The sequence below is a fragment of the Thermobia domestica genome, chromosome 12, assembly GCF_964235325.1.
Source record: "Thermobia domestica chromosome 12, izTheDome1.hap1.1, whole genome shotgun sequence".
In the NCBI taxonomy this organism is placed as follows: domain Eukaryota; kingdom Metazoa; phylum Arthropoda; class Insecta; order Zygentoma; family Lepismatidae; genus Thermobia; species Thermobia domestica.
The window spans coordinates 121,199,221-121,222,735 of record NC_137465.1 but is presented as its reverse complement, the minus strand read 5'-3'; the positions used below and the strand labels follow the sequence as shown (position 1 = coordinate 121,222,735).

At 33.7% G+C, this 23,515-nt stretch overlaps 1 protein-coding gene and 1 long non-coding RNA gene across 14 annotated transcripts in view; one reads left to right on the top strand and one right to left on the bottom strand.

Annotated features, from left to right (window-relative positions):
* Positions 1–23,515, top strand: part of para (sodium voltage-gated channel paralytic) — a 651,733-nt gene that overhangs the window by 62,954 nt on the left and 565,264 nt on the right. The gene's annotated exons all lie outside the window — the stretch shown is intronic.
* The window catches only part of LOC145666608 (uncharacterized), a 62,732-nt gene continuing 55,313 nt past the window's right edge, over positions 16,097–23,515 (bottom strand). Inside the window, exon 4 of the long non-coding RNA XR_014127792.1 lies at positions 16,097–16,408. This is a non-coding gene — a long non-coding RNA (uncharacterized LOC145666608). The remainder of the gene's footprint in view (positions 16,409–23,515) is intronic.

The window sequence follows — 23,515 nt, the reverse complement described above, 5'->3', positions numbered from 1 at the left end:
CACATAAATTCAGACCTCTACGTTAGTTGTTTCCTCTTCCCAAACATATTTTCAATGTCCAGAAATATTGCTGCTTTAGAGTCTGATTTCACCCCCTTCAAGTGGTTTTATGCAAAAATGTTAAGAGATCAAGGTTTTAATTCTGCACGAGTTGGAGACGACTAGAAATTTTCAATTTGGTAGGACTAATAGATGCTGAGATATTCAAAACAACGTAAACGCCTAAAATCGAAAAAAACGCAAAATGGGGCAGCCGCTGCATCGCCATGGGATGTTGTAGAAAATAATTAATTATGGTTTTGAAGTACCCTGATATAGGTTAAACGGTTAAACATTCGTGAAAAAATGAGATTTTTTTTAAAAAAAAGTCGAGCGGCAATTTTTATTTTTTCTTGATCACTTTGCGTGTATTGACCCAGATATGAGAAATATTGTAGCTTATAAAATTCTACACAAAAATGTCCTTAGACTTTTTTTTATAGTATCAATGGTTTCAATGATATAAACTGAATTATGTCTGAACAGAAATAGCACACACGACTATAATCTTATATATAAGAATGAATATTTATTTTATTGTTTGGCTGGTATACAAATCCAAGACATTTGCTTGTTGTAGTCTAAGTTACTTTAACAAAGAGACCACAGTCTGCAAGAGACCGTAGGTTATTTAAAATGTTTTGATGCATATTCTGAAGATTTAGGAGGGAAACTCAATTGCGAAGAGGTGGCTTGTCTTAATAAAAAATAAATTTTCGTTTGTTCATCCGGAGTACAAAAACACATCGTTTGCATGTAATACGTCTAAGTAACTGCCTGCACCGAATTACTATAGTTTGGAAGACACTGAAGGCTACACAAACACACACACACATGTTAAGAGAGGAGGAGGGGACTAAAATTGAAAGAAGTGGTTTACCTTATGTATGAAATGATTGATTGTCCGCTATACACATTCACTCTATTTGCTTGATATACTTGTAAGCAACTTTATCAAAGAGACCGTAAACTGGAAGGGACGGTAGGTTATTTAAAAATTTTGATGCCTGTCCTACTGAGGAGAAGATTGACTCACAAAGGAAGAGGTTGTTTACCTTATATAAAAAATGAAAGTTTTTTTTTTTTTTTTTTGTCCTGGATACAAAACCGCACCGTCCGTTTTCCATATTTCTAAGTAACTGTATAGAAGAGACCATAGGCTATATAGAATGTTTTGATTCATACCCTAAGGGAGGAGGAAAAGCTCTCAAAGTGTAAGAGGCGGTTTTACATTTATACCAAAAGTAGTGTATTTCACGACCTCCTCATGTTAATAAGACAAAACACGGTTTATTCATTTTAAAACAAGTAGACATACACAATGGTCTACAATCTAAAGAAAAATATACTGTATGGTAAGACACTCTTAGCATAGTGGGGAGTGGGAAAGTTATGACGTAAAAAGAATCGAGAACAACCGATATTAGAGTCGAATCCATAGTTTTCGGGGTCGCTGAGGTGAATATTAATGCTCCTGATGCCATTTAACACCAAGTTCAGCATTTAACACCAACACAATCTGGATGAGAAATGAGAAGGGGTGGAAAAATATCAAATGACCGAGGTTAAAGTCGAATCCATAATTTTCGGCAACATTAAGCTGATTGGTGACAGTCTTATTGACATTTATGCCTAAGTAGCAAAGCAGTGCATGTTAGTTGACCCGGGAATTGAGAGGAGAAACGCTTTTCACCATTTATACTACTCAGTTCCTTAGGTTTCGACGGGACTTTTTTCGAAGGTTTGTTCTTTTTTATTTAGTTTTCCTGTGTTAGGAGATTCCCAATTGAAGAAACTATAGTGAAACTAGTTTTCACTGGTTACAGCATCACCTATCTTTTCTCCTAGAATCCGAATCTGTCATATTAAATGGATTGGTCAACATATGGGTTTTCAAAGCTGTCCCCCGCTCTACTCCCACGGAAAGTAGGTTAATTTTATCACAGATTATTCCTAAATTTCAACTTTTAAATCTCATATTTTTTGTTCCATGCTTACCTCTTCAAATATTTTGCAGCTTCAACTTAGAAACTTCACCCTATTTCTGATTAGACATAATTCAGTCTGTATCTTTAAAATTATTGATTCTACGAAGAAAAATGGAAGGACTTTTTCGTGTAGAATTTTATAACCTACAATTTTCTTCATAACTATTTTCTTCGAAAAATTTAGAAAAAAATAGAGATAATTGCGAAAGAATAGAATTCTCTTCTTTTCTCCTCTTGAAAAACACGACTCAAACCCACGATAATTTTCAGTATATGCTGAGGATATCAAAATAAAGATCTCCACAAAAAAATCACCCGAATTGAAAATTTTCAGAAGGTTTGCTCTTCTTTTTCCCTAATTTTCCTAGGCTGTTTAGCCAAAATCGTGGAACATTAAATTAAAGATGTCATTTTCTGTGTATACTATACAATTTGTATACGAAACTACTGTATATTATCTATCAAGCTGTTTCAGTTAAATGTTTCAATTAATGTACAATAGTTGTTCTTTTCAAGCTCGAGGCTCGTCTACACGCTAGCGACAACTCTCGGCTTCAAGTAAGAGACAGAGAGGCTAATGACAATTATTAGCCTGCCTGTAAGCAATTAGGAGTTAGTGTGACTGACAGAGTAAAGAGTTTTGTGTTTATAATAAGGACTAACAATTTTTAAATACTTTCGCCTGGATGTTTATGCAATCCATGATTCTTAACTGTTTTGGAGATTGCATATACTGAAAAAACGTATGTGGCGTACGTAAAAAACGTAGCTTGCATGCGTAAATCCTGCAGATTTTGGACTTAACGTCCAAGTTCAGCAAACGTGTAACTGAAAACGTATATTTTATACGTACTTTCCATATAAGTATTTCGTACGAAAGAAAGTACTATATATTGGTGGTCAGGGTCTCACGATGGACGTATATAACATAGCTGACATATATAACAGACTTATACGTATGTAATATACGGAAGACTATCAGATGTCAGACATCCTGCAAAGGCATGATGTAATATCTAAGCGGGAAAAGGGTAGTACGTAAGTAGCATATGGCTAGCGTATGCTCCGTACAGATTCACGCAGTAAACATAAGGACTCCATATATTTGTACAATATACCGCTGTACAGATAATGGATTTTCGCGGTGTATTACCATTACTCAGAGTCTGAGTTGAGTTTATTTGATTTTGAGGTTAACGTCCCGTTCAGTAGCGAGGCTATGACCTACTGACTAATGTGGATTCTGAACCCCATGAATTCCCACCGGGAACCGAACCGGTCTCCCACCCTACTCACAGTCTGAAATATTTTTGTTTTGTAAATAGGATATAATTCTCAATGGTCTAATATAACACATTTACATCATGATATATCAAGTAGCGTTCCCACAACGAAAAATGTCATTTTGTATTTATATCATAATATTACTCCCTACGTACTATTAAATGAAGCTTTCTGTTTCTGTGATATATATATATATATATATATATATATATATATATATATATATATATATATATATATATATATATATATATATATATATATATATATATTTATATATATATGTATGTATGTATGTATGTATGTATGTATGTATTTCTTATTATTGTAATTTGACTGCCCGTCAATTACATGAAGACATTCAACGGACATGTATATAACATATCACAGTGATAAAGAATTCTTATAAATAGTGAAAACTTAGTTTCATAGTATTTTCTGAAAAGATCTACTAGATCGCTATTAACCATTAAACTTAATTTTGTACTTTGCTTATGTTCAAATATGTAATAGAAAATAGTGATCATTTGGATTTTAGTTCTTTATGATTTTTTCCTTGTAAATAGATTCATTTCACAGGCATTTTTATTTGGTTTTGTCTTATGCGCACTAATACATAGAAAGCGTGTGTTCATCGAAATCAGATTCGACATTAAAAAGCTAAATAACTTAATGCGCATGCGATTTTTCTTTTATTGCTTGTATCTGCTTCAACCTTTACACGTAATACACACAAGCATAATTTTCGTAACATGGGATATACGTAGTTCGTTCTTCATATGTGAAGTAGAAATCCACGATTAGCCAAATAGAAATATAATATTTTTTAAACATTATTGTTTACGAACGTTAAATTATAAAGACTAGTTTAAATTATCTTACTGCATCTTGTATGGAGAAAGGCTACACATACAGTCACATACAGTCAACATTGAAATTATCAGAAAAAAAGAGATTTCAAAATTTAACGTAGTGTATGGGAAATATTGAGTTTAGAGGAAACTTCATTTACTGTGATATACATTTGACTTTCTTCATTCAGTAAAAAAAAAAAAAAAAAAAAAAAAAAAAAAAACCTGCAATGCAAGATATATTTTCAATGAAGTCTGTAATATTGTCAAACAAAATGTTTCGCATTTAATGCACCTGAATACATACAATGAGATTTAATATTCTTATGAAGCGGTTCAATCCAAAAATATAAGTTCTTTTGAGATATTAAAAATCATTTTTAATCAACAACTAGTACATATTAAAAAATGGCTTATGTGAAGATGGTTCTACAGCTATCTGCGGCAATCTAGATATTTATTCGGTTAAGTAGTATACTTCGTTTTGACTGATTAGACCAGCCGTTTTTAACTTTTGGTTAGACACATGGAGAAATCAACATATATAACGATGTTTCCAGAGCTAGCGAGTGGCTAATTCTCCATGCTTCACCAACCGGACAATTATGCAAAATTTGACACTTACGATTAGAAATTAGATTTCTGGGCTATTGGCATCTAAGACCATTTAGCCCGTCACGTATATGAGGGATGACGTCCCTCGGGAGTACACTCTCCATTGAAAGTAAAGGAAGGAAGCGACCTGGGACCATTATGTTAGGTACCATCCCGGCATTTACCAGGTGTGAATGGGGGGAAACTCAGGAAAACCTCACTCAAGATGGATGGCCTGAAAATGCTGTTACACATTTTCGAACGATTGTCCCCACCGAGAATCGAACCCGGGATCGCTCGCACCAAATTTGACACTTTTAACTTTTGTCGCTGTTTATATTGGAACAACTTGTATTTTGTTCTGACAAAGTGTGAAGCTCGCACTATGTGTTGTTTAGGATGTGTTTTCAATGACTTTAAACTTCATTTGTCTTGAAATCATGTTTTTGCTCATTCACTGGTTCGTAATGCGTGGAAAAAGTTATATTCACTACTTCCAGAAAATATCGACGATATGATGTACGAAACACAGTGTAAAGGGAATACTATATATTTCTGTTGGACTAAATAATAACATAAGATAGGAGCTTATGTATGTACTGAGAATCATAGAAGATTGTATGCTGTATTTGAGGGAGTTAGAGAGTACGTTGAAGTTCGAGAGGATTGATCCTGTGAAAGATAATATAAGGAGGACAATGATCATTATAGGAGTGCAATGCCTATAATGATAATTTATTAACTCGTCATATATTGATACATCAAATTCATGACAATAAAATTTGTGAACTTCATGAATCTTTTATGAACTACTCAAGAAAACCTGTAACTTCTTTACAAACTTAAATATTAATTGATCATGTCTCCTGCAATGAACAATTCAATCTTACAAGGGAAGACCCACAAGTTGTCGCTCAAACCTGGCTCATCATAGCACATCTGATAGTGGATCATGAGAAATAAAAATGAGCAAAATTTAAGGTGCTATGGACCAGAAAGATACGATCTACGGAGCTTCAACATTTTCATATCCAAAATATTGAATAATGGAGTTATTTACTTTTAAAGTGAATATCTTGAAAACCGTTACAGTAATCAAAGCAAAAGATGCACCAGATAATGAGAACAAACTGCCGTATCGGTAATCATTATATATTTTCACCACACATAGCTTCAACAGTGTGAAACACTTACCACTAAACTTCACTGTTATGTTTAGTGATAATAATGAATTTAGAATCTGTGCACATTTGTATATGGTGCTATTTCAAACAAAATATTTTTATGTTAGGTTGGCAACACTTCCTCATCCATGGCAACACTGTTTGCGATTTCCGATACGAAATTTTGTTCTGATTATATTGTACAGCGGGGGACACTTCTAAATGGTACACCTTAGCCGTAAATCTCCATATGGCTGTACCATTTAGAAGTGTCTCCCGCTGTACATCTTTCGTTTTGATTGTTTTAACGGTTTTTCAGATATTTACTTAAAACGTATATATTTCCATGATATAATTGTTTGGATATTCCGAAGTTCAAGCCCTGTAGGTCGTATCGTTCTGGTCTATAGCATCTTAAATTTTGCTCATTTTTATTTCTCATGATGCTTTATCAATATGGTATGTGACAATCACATTTGAGCGACAACTTATGGGATCTTCTGTTGTTAGCAATCCTAATAATAAACGGTGAAGTCTTAGTCTAGGTGTCACACTAATCCTAATAATATATGTAACATAAGAGACGCTAACAGATATGGTGTTAAACACAGAAGCTATCGGGTGTTAAACTGTGCAGGCAACTTTCCGATTTAAAACTGTTGTGTTTAATTGAAACTTAGAAACTGTATTATTTCAACTTAGTGGATTTCCAAACTATGCTATGCATACTTAACTAATGAACCAATTCTATGACCTATGAAACCCGGAGGTTCATTGCTGCATTCAGAAAAGCTTTCCATTGACTTCTACCCATAACCAAAGTAGTCAATTTGTTCTAACAGGGTACCGACTGTCTTCATTATGGTCCTGAGCTATTCCAGAATCGGAAGATAAGCTCATTTGTCCCCTGATATATCCCATGTGTTGTGATGTCTAGTGCACCTCACCTTCATTTCATTTTCACCTAATTTTATGATTATAGCATTAATGCTATAATGTCCTTTGTTAATCATTTGCTGTTAATAAATTTGTCTCCTCTCCTGTAAATGTCCAATGGTTATAGCTCCAAGGCTCTGCTTTAAACAAATTTTCTGAATTATCATTCATCGTCTACTATCTCTTCCCAACCTTATGATTATAGCCTAAATGTCTGCTCTGTGAATAAACGTAACCATAGTTTTCTTTATCTACTTTTGGTTTTGTTTTGTTTGTTTAATATGAATAATAATAAATGTAACTACTCATAGATCAATATCCTATTCCCATTTTTCCATGTTCTTCTTACATTACTTCCCACATAAAGGGCTTAACCCTTGGGGGGGGGGGAATTAGCCTCTGTGCCTAGTCTTCCTAATAATCATTTTTCGATTGGATTTCTAGTTAAAATTTTGAAAGTGTTCCTGCTTTCTTTCATCCTGGTTACTTGACCTGCCTACTTTAGAGTCCTAGATTTAATGAACCTAAAACTGTTTGGTAAACGGTATAAATAGTGCAGTTCCTCATTATAAGTTTCTGCCATTCCCCATTTCCGCTCTTCTGGGGTCCGAATATTCGTCTCGGAATTTTATTCTCAAATACTTTCAGTCTGCTATCTTCCTTCAGAGTAAGCGATCAGAACGACAGATATGATTGCCGTTTTATATATTTTAAGCTTCAAATTTCTTGTCAAAATTCGCGACGACAATAGATTTTGAACTGAACATTAACACGAATTTTCTGCTTTCAGTCGACATTTAATTTCTTTGTGGGTATGGCTTTGGTTTGTTAACATTGATCTTATATATTTTAAAGTATCCATTTGGTCAATAGTATTATTTCATTTTGTGACACATCATAATTTGCAGTGTTATGTTCCCGGAGAATTTCCATGCATTTAGATTTCTCTGCATTTATTTCTAAGGGCCTGCAAGCGTTTAATAAAATCTCCGAATTTCTATCTATTGTTCTGACGTGGGGAGGGTGAGCACAAGGGTTTGACTTTGAAAATTATGTGGAGGGAAGGTAAGTAACCTATGTTAAGGGTTTACTTCCTGGTACATCTTTTATAAGTTGTATGCAATCTATTTATTTATTTGTGATTTGGTTCACTTTGATCTTTATAAACGTGCCACAATTAAGTTATCACAAATGAACACATCTGTCAGTGACAGCTATTGTTCGTATTATTTCTATTATTGAACAAATATGATTTGCACAGTTCCACCATTTGCAACCTTGTAGAAAGCTTGTAAGTTTTTCTTTAGGTTCTTTTTTCTTATGATCCCCTGACAACCATGTAGGATATTTAATGGTACGCAAGGAAATAAAATACAAACTTTAATTTGTTTTTTCCAAAATTGTGGGCCTAAATTTGGATTTAAATGGCATCGGAAGTGTCACTGTTCATCTCACCGATCCCGAAAACTATGCATTCGGCACTAATATCTGTCCTTTTCGATCATTTTATATATCTGCTCTCCCCCAAGCTGTGGAGCTGAAATTGGATTTAAATGGCATGAGAAGTGTCACTGTTCATCTCACCGACCTCGAAAACTATGTATTCGGCCCTAATATCGGTTATTTTCGATCATTTTTATATATCTTCTCTCCCCCAGGTTGCGGAGCTGAAATTTGATTTAAATGGCATGGGAAGTGTCACTACTCATCTCAGCGACCCCGACAACTATGGATTTGACACTAATATCGGTTATTTTCGATCATTTATATATATATATATATATATATATATATATATATATATATATATATATATATATATATATTCCTCCTCTCCCTCCCGCAAGTTGGACCATCAAAGTGAAATGATAAAAAACATCCCATCCCCGAACCTCATCTATCTAGGTATGTTGAAAATTTGATGCATATGAGTGGGCCTCATAGCTTCATCTAATCAATCGCTTATATTAAATGTTGAAATTCACTAGCTCTGCCTGGCCATCCAAAATGGAGTACAGCCTTCCACTATCAAAATCTCTACTGATCCTACGTATCGTGTAAGTAGGAAGCTCCTGTGAAATAGACTCCCCAGATATGCATCAATAATGACGTAGACCATCGTCAATTTGCTAAACAATGTATTGGATATTAAATGTTTATCACAACTTTTAAATTTCAGCTGGTTCACCCGTCATTTTTCATTTACTTTTTAATGGAGAAAATATGTCAATGTTTTGTCAGCAAGTAGAGTATTAACAGTAAGTACTATATACAATGTCTTGCTCTCTGAAGTATTTCCTGTAATACAAGAACTAATTTCATAGTCTGAGTCGTAAGCAAAAAAAAAAAAAAAAAAAAAAAAAAAAAAAAAAAAAAAGTGTTGTTGCTTTCACAAGTATTAACTAGCAATTTCCATAAATATAGTGCAATGGTAGTAGCTCAGACTCAATATACAGTAAATTCAAATGAATTTCTGTTACTATTGAAATCCAGAAGTTGTAGCCTACCTCACTCAAAGAAAACTCAAGTGAACAAAGTTCAGTAGCAATATGTTAAACAACACCAAATCTACGAGGGAAGGGGTAATTTATACTGATGATGCCAGGTCTTTTGTGACAGTATAAAACTTAAATCTACGTTGAATATAATACTGAATTTATCCCCAACAGAGCACCAAATTTACTTACTACAAACTTTAGTATCCTTTAAAGCAGCGTTTCTCAACCTTTTTCAACTTGCGGCACACTACTGGTGTTACTTGGATTCTCGCGGCACACTTATAGATATTATTATTTATAAATATAAAACACAGTGGTATTTTTCTGTGATTATTGATCTCCTTCTCACAGAGAAGAAAGCTCTATCACTGTTTTTTTCCGCGTGGTAAGTCATTATGCTTATTTTTCATTCTAATTTAAAAATAGAAAACAATTGCAATGAATTATTGGACTCAGGTTTTTAAAAATACGCTTTCTCTTTTAAAGTTGTATCCAACCTTTTACTAAGAAGGAAGATCACTAAATAACGATCGAATAAACAAATATCTTCTACTTTTAAAACACAAATGTAGGTAATTTTTCGAAAGGATTGGATGATTTTTAAATTTTCAAGTTAAGAAATAGTCTGCAACAGTAAAGAAGCAATAATGGTCATAACAATGATAACAAATACTTTTTTCAACATTAGAAATGTACAAAACAGTAACCTGGTATGAAACTTAAAATTGTAGATTCATAGTAGAGGTTCATAGTAATGTGAAATACAAATATACATTTTTCCCTACGTTTTGCAATTTGATTGCTATAAAATTAATAATTTTGTTTCGATTCCTCGCGGCACACTAGCGGCCCACTCACGGCACACCAGTGTGCCGCGGCACACCGGTTGGGAAACACTGCTTTAAAGTGTCTCAAATGCTATCTATTACTAAATCAATCACTACAAATTGAGTGCTACGGAATGAAACTTAAATTTCGGCTAGCCGAAAAAAAAGTGTGATATAAATTTTTAAAAAGTGGTTTCTATTACGAGACTGTGAAAGATATTCTCGCAAAATCAATTCATGCTAAGACAAAATGTTTGTGTGTTAAATATATATATAGAGAAGGAAGTGGGTAACAGGAAGAAATTGTCACCAGTAAGTCCAATTTACAATTAAATTGCAGCAACAATTACGTATGCGTTTTTAGGATATTCGAGTTATTATCAGTTATCAACGTTAGTTATGCACGCAGCGGAGGTAATAATATAAGCTACATCTACAAGCAATTTTATACCACAAAGACAGAGGCTGTCCCAGTTCTTGCATGTAGAGGGCGTGGCTCCTTCCAGCTGTCACGCAAAAGTACTGACCGTTTTTATGTTTTAGTGGAAACAATTTCATTCTATTAGTTTTGTTAAAAACAAAAAGAAACATTAATTCTATTAATTTTGATTTCATTGCTAGTATGCTCAGAAGGGAAGTTCAGTGAAAATATGATTTTACTGCTTAAAAATTCCCAGAAAGTTGAATTTTCCTGTGGACCTTAATATTGCCATTCTAAAGAATATATCAAAGGTTCCAATCGATTTGACCCCTGCTAAAAATTTTATAGCGATCGAATGTCAAAAACAATACCTTTTTGTGACAAATGTCGTAAACTATTGGTCCTACGACGGAAATAGTTATTTGTAGCTGAAAAATTGCTACAAGAATGACCGTAACCGTTTCGGAAGTTTCCGTCGAGAAGCGTGAATAAATGTATAGTAATATTTACAGTAATTAATCAGGGATGATTTCAGGGTGCGATAGGGGAAGAATTTTCCCTCAGAGCCAGGAAATTCTCCCAGGACAATATATATTATCGTACTCAATGTAGACTCCCAGAATTTTCGTAGTACTACTTTTAACCCCCAGCGTATTAAAATTTCGTCCCCCCTTGGAGAAAATTGAAAAATCATCATTGCCATGAGTACAAATAAAAATATTGATAATTTTAGTGAAGTATATATTTTTGTGGACATAATAACCAACTGGGACGCGCGCAGTGGTAAGCACTTACCTGTCCACTGACAATGAAGTTGGTAATGGACAAATTGTGCCCTTGATTTTCTCAGTTTTTCTGGTTTAAGAAAATAGAATTTTATTACTGTCAGAAGATTATAACACTAAGAAAATTGATAGATCTACTGATCAGTTATGATCATGACAATTTTAGTTCGATTTGTATTAGACATCGTAATCTTGAACTTGTTTCCTGATGATGTTCATGTTCTCAAACTTTTCAGATTATCATGAAATAAATTTTCTTTTATTGTTTCTATTAAAAAGTGTTTTCTTGATTCATTGGAACATTTTTTGTTGTATCTAGGAGAGCTTCAGTTTATGCATACAGTTTGGCAAATTAACTATGTTGTTTCATAGCTTATATTTTTACTATTGCTGTTGTGACTGTTAAATATAATAATTACATTAGAACCAATATATTTATATACGTCATAAATATATTATTCAATTACAGAATGAAATATGTCTTTTCGATCCTATATAACACAGTGTGAAAGAAATGTTCATGAACGATATAAGTATCATTTGTGTAATCAAATTCAATAACTATTGGGTCAAACCGATAGTAGGAAGGTTTTATTCTACTTATTATTGTATCTTTAAAAAGTGACAATAAATATAGAGCTACTTCATATTGCTAGAATGTTTGAAGTTGATGTCAAAATGCTTTCGTATTGCTTAATCAATTATATAGCAATATTAGATCCATATCTATACTTGCATTCTGAAAAGTGAAAGTACTTGTGCGTTTCAATTTGATACTCTCAAACTGGCTCCCGATAGTATTTTCCATGGTGGGAAGTAAATTTTCGTATGCGTTGTAACAATGACTTTATCACCACCGATAATTCCACCAGCTATTCACGTAATTAGCATGATTTTTGGGAAAAGATCATTATCGATTCTAACAATTTTTATACATCATGATCTTTTCAATAAGATAATCTATTTCATTAACAGTTAATCTGTTGTATCCAACATAACAACACTAAAGTTCTCAATTCCTTCGTACACAGTGGTTATCGTAGCATACCATAAGTCTTTTTGTTCACTTTCTTAAGCACTTCTTTTCCGTGCAATACTTTTGTCAGGTTTTGTGGATTTCATTAGTGACTGCTCGATAACCATATCAATCCAAATCCCTGAACGTCAAATGGTGAAGCATCTGTTAGTAAACTTCTCGCTTGAACTATCTTCTACCGAACTTTCCAGCTTTAACACAGACAAGAAACGCTGAAATCTTGTGGTAGTGGGACATTATTTGACAGAGTCTGCGATGCCACCAGGTTAACAACGTTGTCGACCCTACATAAAGTTATATTTTTTTTTTCAAATGACGCTATATTAGGTTATTACACATTTCAAATCAACATGTCAATCAAAAAATTACATTATCACATTTATTATTTAATGATGCGAACTAAGGAAGTTACAGTATCATAGGCATCAAAAATATGGAAGCCTCTCTAGCAGAAATAATGCAAGTTAGACGGTAGGGGTATGCACATTCAAAGTACTTTAGTGTCTAATACTCTGATAGTGACACAACGGATTTCAAGTTAATAGAAACAAGGGATTGAATTTTTTCAAAAACCTTCGGAATACTGCCTAGATAAATACTTCATTCAATGACATTGAAGGTTACAGTGAAGATCTTAGTGCCATATATAGTAATGTGTTGTCTTAAACCATTCTAGAAACATGATAAACATTCGTAAAGTTTGCAGCACTATTGAGAATTACATAGAAACCTGCTAAAACTCTTGTTAAATATATTTGATCACAAAGCAATAGACGGGGAGCTGACTCATTTCGCCTGCAAACTTTTACGGTAGCTGTTCTCTACTGATTTGTCTTCAGTTGGGTACAATGGTAATGCAATGAGAGAAGTTCATGCTTGCAAGTTGTGCAAAATCAAGGTGGTGACGTTTTCTAAGATGGCTGGCACTCGTGCGCCGTGCTGATAATTACGAGCGTATAGCTTTCTAACCAGTGATCCAATTAAAATTTTGTTTGACACCAAATTTACATAAACTTTTATGATTTTCAATCTTGAAGAAGTAAAACATTTTGGCAAAAAAAAAAAAAAAGACCATTCTGATATGAATAGTTTGTTTTATTGTCAAGAATTGTATTATATCACTAACTTTATGAAAATTTCATATTTTTTTATTTAAATTTCGGCAATCTATTTTCTAACATTTTGTTAAGTAATTGACAAAGAGAGAAGCAGTAAAATTAAAATGGTTCATGGAATAGATTTCAGGATTTCCCCTCATCACTGGTCTAATGGTAACGCGTGTGTCTTTGGTGCAGGTGTTTCTGGGTTCGATTTCCACTGAAAGAGCACAAAACTTTAATTTTTACGATCTTCACTTTCATTAGTTATCCGTTTCCTTTGTTCTAAGGGGCATACCTAGGACGTTAGACTTTAAAAAATGATTTCATTTCACATTTAAAGATTACAACATTTGGGGTGATGTGTTTACCTTTGGTATCTACAGTACATGGCGTAAATTACGAGATGCTAGATGTGACAACATTGTGGTAACGTTCACTGTAGGAAAGAAAGAAGAGGGCTATATATCAATTATGTAGCTGATAAACTGGGATCTAGCCTGAGAGAAGTTCTTCCAGGGTTACATAGTTAACCAGATATACGAGCAGCAAGACTGGAACCAAAGAAAGTATTTTTAAAATCATTGCAGGATCTCCATTTGCACAGGAAGCTTTGAAATCTCGTTTTGGTCCTAACATTCCGTGTAATAAATCTATAAAACAACTTGAAAAAGTCTACCTCTCAATCCTCAAAGAGATATGTGGCTCTTTTAATTATAGCAGATTCGATGAAGTTGTGAGGAGACCAGATATATTGTCAACGTCATCTCAACCGTCAGCCACGTTGTACTATCCTTCTTTCCGAGTAATACCACAGCAATCTGATTTTTAGTTTATATTACGGCGAAGTCATCCTCCTTGTCGACCGGAGGCAACAAAAGACCACTGAGCGGTCAGGCCCTTGTTATTTCTTCGAGTCTGTATCACGTATGAAAAACAGTAGAAAGATTTCCTTTGAGATCTAGATTCGGTGAAGAGCTTAAAACTATATACATAAGCACTATGTGATATTTGTTTATGATTAACATTATTCTTACACGATTTTAGACTCACTTTATTACAGCTAACATCATAGGAATCCGACAGTCCAGCGAAAGACAAATATATTACATACGGAGTTTTACTATATACTAATTACAGTATTTCAATTGTTTTAAATTCATTTATTTATATTACTCAATATCATTATTATCTTCTTGTATATTAAATATAATCCTTCCTCTGTGTCGCAAGTATCCTTACTTTGTTGCCAATTGCATGTAACATAACTTCATAACTGTACAATAAATGTTTAATGTTGATTTATACAAGTCATATAAATTATATTTAGTGCTGTGCTACTGAGTATTATTGCTGACATCAGTTTAATAAACAATATATGGCCAATAAAATATAGTAGGTTTAGATTAAGATTACCCACATAGAATATATTGAGGTTGGATATCCTTCCGAAGAGTTTTCATTTTAAAGCAATGACTATTAGGAAATACTAGAATTTTGCTTCTTTGTGTTTTTTAAAAACATGCGTTTAATTAAATTTTATTTATCTGTGGCATGGCAATGTAGAAGAAGGAGGACCTAAGCCCTAGAAGAAATTCTTTATCTATTATTTTATGTCCTCCATTATAAAATATATCTGCGGTATTTTATAAATATTTATCTATTTATATGTTATTAATATTATTTTACCAGATTATAGGGTAGATTTCTTTCTGGTGCACTATCAGATTCCAAAATTATTCGTTTTTACTTAAATATTTGGTAGTAAATAATAGCTTGATTTTAGATTTCGGGATCTTATTACAAACACATTATTATTCCGTTAAATTTCTAAAATTAAAATTAAATTAAATTGTTTGTGTTTCTTTCTTCCTTTTCTTTTAGTTTTGAAAAATAGAACCATTTCGCCAATTAATTCTTGGTGCAGATCTAGAATAGGTTAACACTTTAGCAAATAAAATAAATATCAATTCAAACTTTGTAGAACTTGATGTCATGCATAAAATAAGAACAAATAAACAAATACCAATAAAGTTGTTGGTATATGGTAACAAAAACTAATTGTGGGGCATAACATCACCTTATGATAACTTTTTCAACTCATATTTAAGTTGTGCACTACAGACGAACACTTGGTAACAAACCGGAATTCAGTAATGATACCATCCTTCTACGGCTTAGTAAAAACTGACACGTCGCTAAATTTCCAATCGCCTACCCAAACTGCAATTCAAACACATATTGTTCAGCCTTGTAATTGCACAAAATACACCACTTCAAAGTGTGAATGGAAACGTCACAACCAGTACTTCTGCGTGCTTGAAAGATTCATGTTCTTACATACGAAATTACACGAATTTTGTGCAGCACAACTGTATATAATCCTTAAAAGTGTATACTACTGCATCAACCGGTTTAATTTGACTGTTTTTTCTTTGTTGTTCTTTTTCACTTAACAAAATGCTAGAATATAGATTAGACAATACCAAAATATAAATAAATGAAACATGTTGGAATTTGCACAAGTTTGTGATATAATGTACTTTTTGACAATAAAAGAATCAGAATGGTACATTTTACAAAAAGAGTTTAATCTCTTTAAAATTTAAGATCATAAGTAAATCTGGTATAGTGCAAAATTTTTGTAGGGCCATTGGTTACAGAGATATATGCCCATAATTATTATCGTGGAGTTATGCGTAGCGGTTATCTTGAAATGTATGTGCCATCTTGGTTTTGTACCCCTTCCAACATGAAATCATGGCATTCCATCATCAGTGCACCTAACTAAACACAAATCAGTAGAGAACTGCTCAGGTAAAACTTTGAAAGCGAAATATGTCATGCCTGCATTGACAGAAGTCTTATGGCGACGGGATTATGGTATTGCTGAAAAAGTGCCAAAAAATAATCAAACAAAATCGTGCATATGGTTTCATAAAGTTACTTTCAAATCACAATAACTATATTCTCTATTTTGCCATCCAAAGCCTCGATGCTTTTTAGACAACTGAAATTTGCGTTGAAGTGTTGAAATCATAACTACGCTTAAAAACCATTTTAATTGCAATATCGCAGACACATTTTAAAGTTAAATGTTCTGGAGACAGACGAGAGAAGTATATTAAATGTTAACGGTGTCAAATTGATATCAATATATTTGTATAACTTAAAACACACATGTAGAGATAATATCGTATACAGAGGTGTCCCACTCAATTATAATGTTTTTTGATGCGTCACAATGTGAACATCAATGTAATGGTTGTGAAGTTATACGACTGGAATTATTCAACATTTCCTGCAGTTTCCGTAAGCATTATTTAGTGACCAGTGGAGAAATTATATTTAGTGACCAGTGGAGAAATTATATTTAGTGACCAGTGGAGTCGTTTCTTTCTTTCTTTTTTTCTTTTTAGAAGAATATGACTGTACAGATACTGTAATTTCCAGACGACATCCAAGGGCGCCCATGTTGTGGTTTCCAAGGGGGGCAAGTATAAGTGACGTTTCAAAAATAGTTTCAAATTTTGCTGTAACTAATGTAAAAATTCTATTGGATTTTCAATATTCTGAATTACAATTTCCTCTAGGGGGCGAGCGCCCCACCTTGCATCCCCTGATGGGCGCCCTTGATGACATCTAGAGACGATTCAGAAACTTTTATCAACTGAATTGCAACGACTGAGAATAGAAAATAACGATTGTCGTTTCAATACGATTAAAAAGAAAACATTACTCAAGAAATCAGAGCAATTAACCAGGCTACTGTGTATAGGTTTATGCTAAATTTTCAAACCGGTAACTATACGGTCATCTACAGAAACTACAGGCCTAGGATTGCTCCTCTTTCCACGAACGCATGTTTATAAAACTCGTATAGCTTCCTCGTTACTATATTGATATTCACACTGTGACGTTTGAAAATCTGACACAACGTTCTAGTATACCCTATACAAGAGAGATTTTCTGAAAAGTTAGATGTAGCGAGAAATATGTAAACATTATGTCATAAATATCGTGTGTTCAAAATTTCTTAGTTTTTTCTTAAAATTGAAAATATAGTATTGCTAGGCAAATACATATATCAAATGTTTATTTATTTGTTTCTCTGATCTGTGAACATGAGTACAAGGAAGTAATGATTACACCAAAGTTCTAAATTTAAAGTAAGCTACAGTATATCGCAAAACTAATATGGGCAAATGATATTAACAAGTTTATATATGCATATCATACATTGTGGATGTTATGTTATATAGTTGTTTACTTCGGAAGTAATAAAACTTAAAGAGACAAGTTTTCTACTATTAAATCCATCGCACATCGTCCTTCAAACTCTTTGTTTTCCAACAAAAGAAGTTACTGTTCCTTGTCCCAACCAACCGCGTGCTTTTTGAATTCGTCCTTGTTGAAAGAGAACTGTAAAACTTAATTTGGCAAACACCCAAAGCATTGCCAATCCCATTCACATTAGATATCCGGGTCAAGGTAACAGCCTCCTACATTATGATCATCCTTTTTCATGTATGCGTACTAATGCGTATAGATGCGATGAAATATGTGCTGCACATGCGTCAATGCGTGTACTAATTTCAATAAACGACTAAGTGATAGAAAGTGAATGCATACTGAGGGAGTATAGCAGTAGTATATTATTTCGTAATGCACTGGCAACATTTTTTTATTGTTCTAATGAATGCGTTCATTAGAGGCAATAAAAACCAGCCGTGCTGGTCATAATTTATGAATATTCATGTTAGTCCTATAAAAGTTCCTTCTGGTATATGAGATAAACCTGTTCTTTGGATTTTGATGATGTGATATGTTCATAGGTATCTGACAAATACTTTAGCAAGAACTATACGCAAATTGTCAAGCAAAAGTAATTATAAAGTAAAATATTAATAATAAAAGATCTGATTGGTTAATAGAGTGACAGATACAACACTGTCATTAATCATCTATTTTTTTAATAGAGCAAAGGTGTGTTACTTGTTTTATTATTCGTACAAGCAGTCATGAATTCTTTCCTTTCACTTCTGAGGGTCTTTGTTTATTTAATGTAATAAAATTATTAGTATAATTTCTCTGAATTTGTGAATTGTTGCAATTTTTATGCTCTTAGCACTAAATATGAGCTGCTTTGTATTAAGTTTCTAATCTGAAATATTTCTTACATTTTTTTACTTGTAGAAATTTATATGTAATATGTATTATAGACATTTTCACGAGCAACTACATTAATTGAAAGTATTGTGTCGTATTCGTGTGGTTATAAAGTGTTTAATCAGAAATGAAAACTATAGAACATAACATCTGGATATGTCTGCTATCATCCTCAATATACTTTTTCAAACGTTTCAGCACGTTTATTTGATAACATCTGCACATATCTTCCATAATCCTCAACATACTTTCCCAAACGTTGTAGCAAGTTCATTTGAAAGCATCTGCACATATGTACTATAATCCTGAACATATTTTCTCACACGTTCCAGTTTGTTAATAATGGTAACATTTGCACGTGTCTGCCATCATCTCCAGCGTACTTTACCAAACTTTCCAGCATTTTGTTTTTTAGTCTTTGTCAATATATGATAATCCAGAGCGATGATTATCCTAAGATGAGAGTTTGTATTTTTACAAGTTAACTCAAATTTCAAAATCCATCCTATGGAAAATTCATGGACCAGTTCCTCGATTCCCCGTCGATAACATGTCTTTAGAAGCAAAAAATGTCAATCACGGTTGTTTCCACCTACGTATGATTGGTGAAGCATCGTGATCTAAGGAAGTGTGTCATACACCGAAACGGGTTGTAATCAGACAGGAATATATGCCAGGTGTGGCATCTGTTCGATGCTGTCAAGTTCCTGCAGTTTTGTTGGTTTCTGAAGCCAAGCGTAGTTTTGCGTTATCCATTTGCAGCACTGTACTTTTTCAGTTCACCAATGGAGAATTTTTGGCAGCATTCATCCGCTCCAACTGTCCGGAATAGAGGTCGGCTGGAAGTTGGGCCTTGCGCTCAATATTTTTTTTGCTCATTTGGATTTCGAAAAAAATAACACTTTTAGTCACACGTGACAGTTTCAGGAAACGCACATCACGCAGAGTTTGAAGCAGTTGTCGGCACATATTCACTCTCATCTGGGCCTGAACTGGGGGCAATCCATGGGGTACAATGCAGGGACTCCTCATGGTTTTCCCGAGTTAGTGAAGGTAACGCACTACAGTGAACTAGGAAATATAGAGTTGTTTTGACAATCATCGTTTATTGATGAGAGATTTTCCTTAATAACGTGTCGTATGATCTTATAGTCCTTTTGATGGGGCATCATTATCTTGGCTAATCTTGGACATTTTTTTCAACCTGAACGAAATTACTGAAACCAATGCTGTGCTGTGGTTCACTGTATCTTCCCCTTTTGCATAACAAATGGTTTTGGTTGCTGTCTCATGTTATGCTTGAGTTCAAACTAATCAGTTCACGTATCAGACATCGTACACTTATCTTTACTGTCACTAAAAATTAACCGATTGTCACCCTCCCTGTTAAATAGCCCGCTTACAACACACCTTTTGGTCCAGTTGGACCTTGTACTTACGGTCGATCACGGCGTATGCACGCGCCTACTGTTTGGGTTGTGGAAATATTGCAAGAATTATGACATCCTCGTATTATTAGTTACATCCTGGCTATCAAGGACAGCTTCTTCCATTCCTTTTAATGAAATTAAAAATCGAATTGAACAAACTTGTTTGGCTGTAGGAATCAAATACTAGTCCTGGAAATCAATTAAGATTCGTCCTGTCATTTCAAAACTCTGCTCCTTATTACCTTGTATTTGGTTAGTATTATGTTAAACAAATTATAGGTAAATAAAAACTATATAATTTCTGTTTCTCTGCAAAGAAGACGAGCATTTTCTAAGATGAATCTTTATTGTTTAAAGTATTTTTCCCAATGAACACCACATATACCTGGCATTACAATTAACAGTGTATGTTATGTATTTGCTTATTACATACTACATGCAAGAAGAAAGAAAACACTAATCTTACATGAATTAGAAACTCCAACCGGAAGTAGGCTCAATCTGGCAAACGGTGCAAGACATTGAAAAAAATAAGCAAAAAATCTTCTCTTTATGGTACCCTTTGCCGATTTTTATCAAGACGTCTTTCACTTTTGTCTGTAAAGGAACATGTACAGATGTTGTGAGGAATGACAAGGAAATTTATGCTCATATGTGAATGATGAGCTGTTTAGAGAGCAAAGGTTCAGGTAGTACTCTTGAAAATTACTTACGTTGAATAGAGGCATTCCATTGTCTGTTTAGGATCCTAATGTTATACACAGAGGAAATATATTTTTGCCTGCTTATGCGTTATTTGTTTCTTTATCCTGCTGGAACTATAATTGAACGTTTTCAAGAACATAAGTAGTTGTTATAGTGAATAACAGTACAAATAATCATTTACTTATGACAGTAAAATGAAAGCGGTTTCTGTTTAGGATTTCCAACGTAGCCGTTCTGATTAACTGTGGCAATGACTTGAACATTTCTTTGCTAAGTTGCAACGAGTTTCATTGTATTTCGTATAGACCTCTCTATCGGTTGCACATTATTATAGATGTAACCGACTCCAAACAACTACACGCTACTAATGACTAAGGATTTCTGGATCGTGGAAGGTCCTTGGATGCACATAGAACTGCATCTCGTTTACTAATCTACTACAATTAGCAAAACAACTTTACTATCGTCTTTCAAATCTCTCTTAATCAAAGAGTCAAAATTAAATCGAACATTAAAGCCATACAAGCACCTCACGAAACTCATCCGCCAAGAAAACAGATTAATAACAAAGAATATAACATCAATAAGGCACTTATTGAAATCATACCAAATAAATTGGATGAAATAGAATATTACTAGGGAGTAGTTTCTAACAAATTAACAACAAAAACAACGTAAATGGCATTTCTTAAAGCTTTCAGTAGAAAAAATCGTCACTACAATAATATCAATTTAATTGTGGTCGGTTGGGTCAAATATAGAAGTAGAAGGGGAGAAAATAGAACAAATTACTAGTTTTCGATACCTGAGTGGTATCATTAGTGATGACATGAAATGAGAACGTGAAATAAAAGCTAGAATAGTAATGGCACAAGAAGCCTTTAGGAAAAAGAAAATACTATTTTGTGATACTTTGAATAAACACTTGGGGGAAAGCCTCATAAAATGCTTCGTGTGGCGTATTATATTCTATACGTCAAAAATATGGGCATTACGCAAAAATGATGAAAAATGACTGGAAGCTTTCGAATTTTGGATATGGAGAAGAATGGAGAGAACTAGTTGAGTTGAGTAGAAAACGAATGAGAGGGTCTTAGAAATGACAGGGAACAAAAAAACAATTTTAGATGTTCTTAAGAAGACGAAGGGAAACTAGTTGGGACATTGGCTAAGAAGGAACTGTATCATGAGGGACGTGCTACAGGGTATGGTGACAGGAAAGTGAGGAAGGGGCCAAGGAGACTACAGTTAATGGACGATATCAAAACAGAAAAATCGTACGTGAAGACAAAGAGGCAAGCGGAAGACCATGGAGCATGGAAGCTTCTCAGTTGCGGCAAGTAACCTGTCAATAGTTTCAGAATATCTATGGTGATGCCCTAATTCATAAATTGGCTTAAATTTTACAAAATATTTTTTTTGCATAATTTATGTTCTAAATTTAATACTGTAGCTTATATTTGCGGGCACCATGCTGAAGTAAAGAATGTAGAGAATGACAAGAAACTTTAGGATATAATTACCTTTCGTAAAATAGAACAATTTAGTAGCAACCTAGGAACTAGTTACTACTAAAATTTTGTCATCAAATGTGCGAGAGAAGTCTTAATTTATACCAAAAGTGGTACATTCATGAAAATGGAACATTATAAACAAGAAAATCGTACCCACTTGCTCGTCAAGTAACTGCCATACTCATAATAGTAGATAATCTATAATTTTTATAATTTGTGTCGAGTTCGTTTTTAGCGTTCCAACAATTCGTGTGTAGACCAATTAAACTTTTAAGTAATTACCCGTAAGTGATCATGCAGCAAACGAAGTTCAGTAATCATGCACATAAAGGGCTAAATACGTTGAGTTACGCTACTGAAAGTGTTGCCGGAGTGTTGCTACCATCTTACGTATACTCTTGGAAATTACTTACGTTGAATAGAAGCATTCCATTGTCTGTTTAGGAACCTAATGTTACACACAGAGGAAATATATTTTTGCCTGCTTATGCGTTACTTGTTTCTTTATCCTGCTGGAACTATAATTTAACGTTTTCAAGAACATAAGTAGTTGTTATAGTGAATAACAATACAAATAATCATTTACTTATGATAGTAAAATCAAAGGTGTTTCTGTTTAGGATTTTCACCGTAGCCGTTCTGATTGACTGTGGCAATGACTTGAACAGTTCTTTGCTCCGATTCCAAACAGCTACGTGCTACTAATAACTAAGGATTTCTGGATCGTGTAAGGTCCTTGGATGCACATAGAACTGCATCTCGTTTAGTAGTTCACTAAAATTAGCCAAACAACTTTACTATCGTCTTTCAAATCTCTCTTAATCAAAGAGTCAAAATTAAATCGAACATTAAGTCATACAAGCATCTCACCAAACTCATCCGTTAAGAAAACAAACCAACAACAAAGAATATAGCAATCGTAAGTTACTTATTGAAATCATACCAAATAAATTGGATAAAATCATAGAGTCAGCTGCCGACAGATCAACAAAGAGGTAAACAATAATCTTAAGCATGGAAATTGTCTACCAAAACTTATTTGTTTTTATCTCTCTATATAAATGAAAAAGTCGTAACTGGTTACTCAATGCCCAGGCCAAATTGCCTGAGGTACAAAGTTGAAATTTGGACAGTATATAGGATTTGTAACGTAAGGCACTACCAAGCAAGGATTTTAG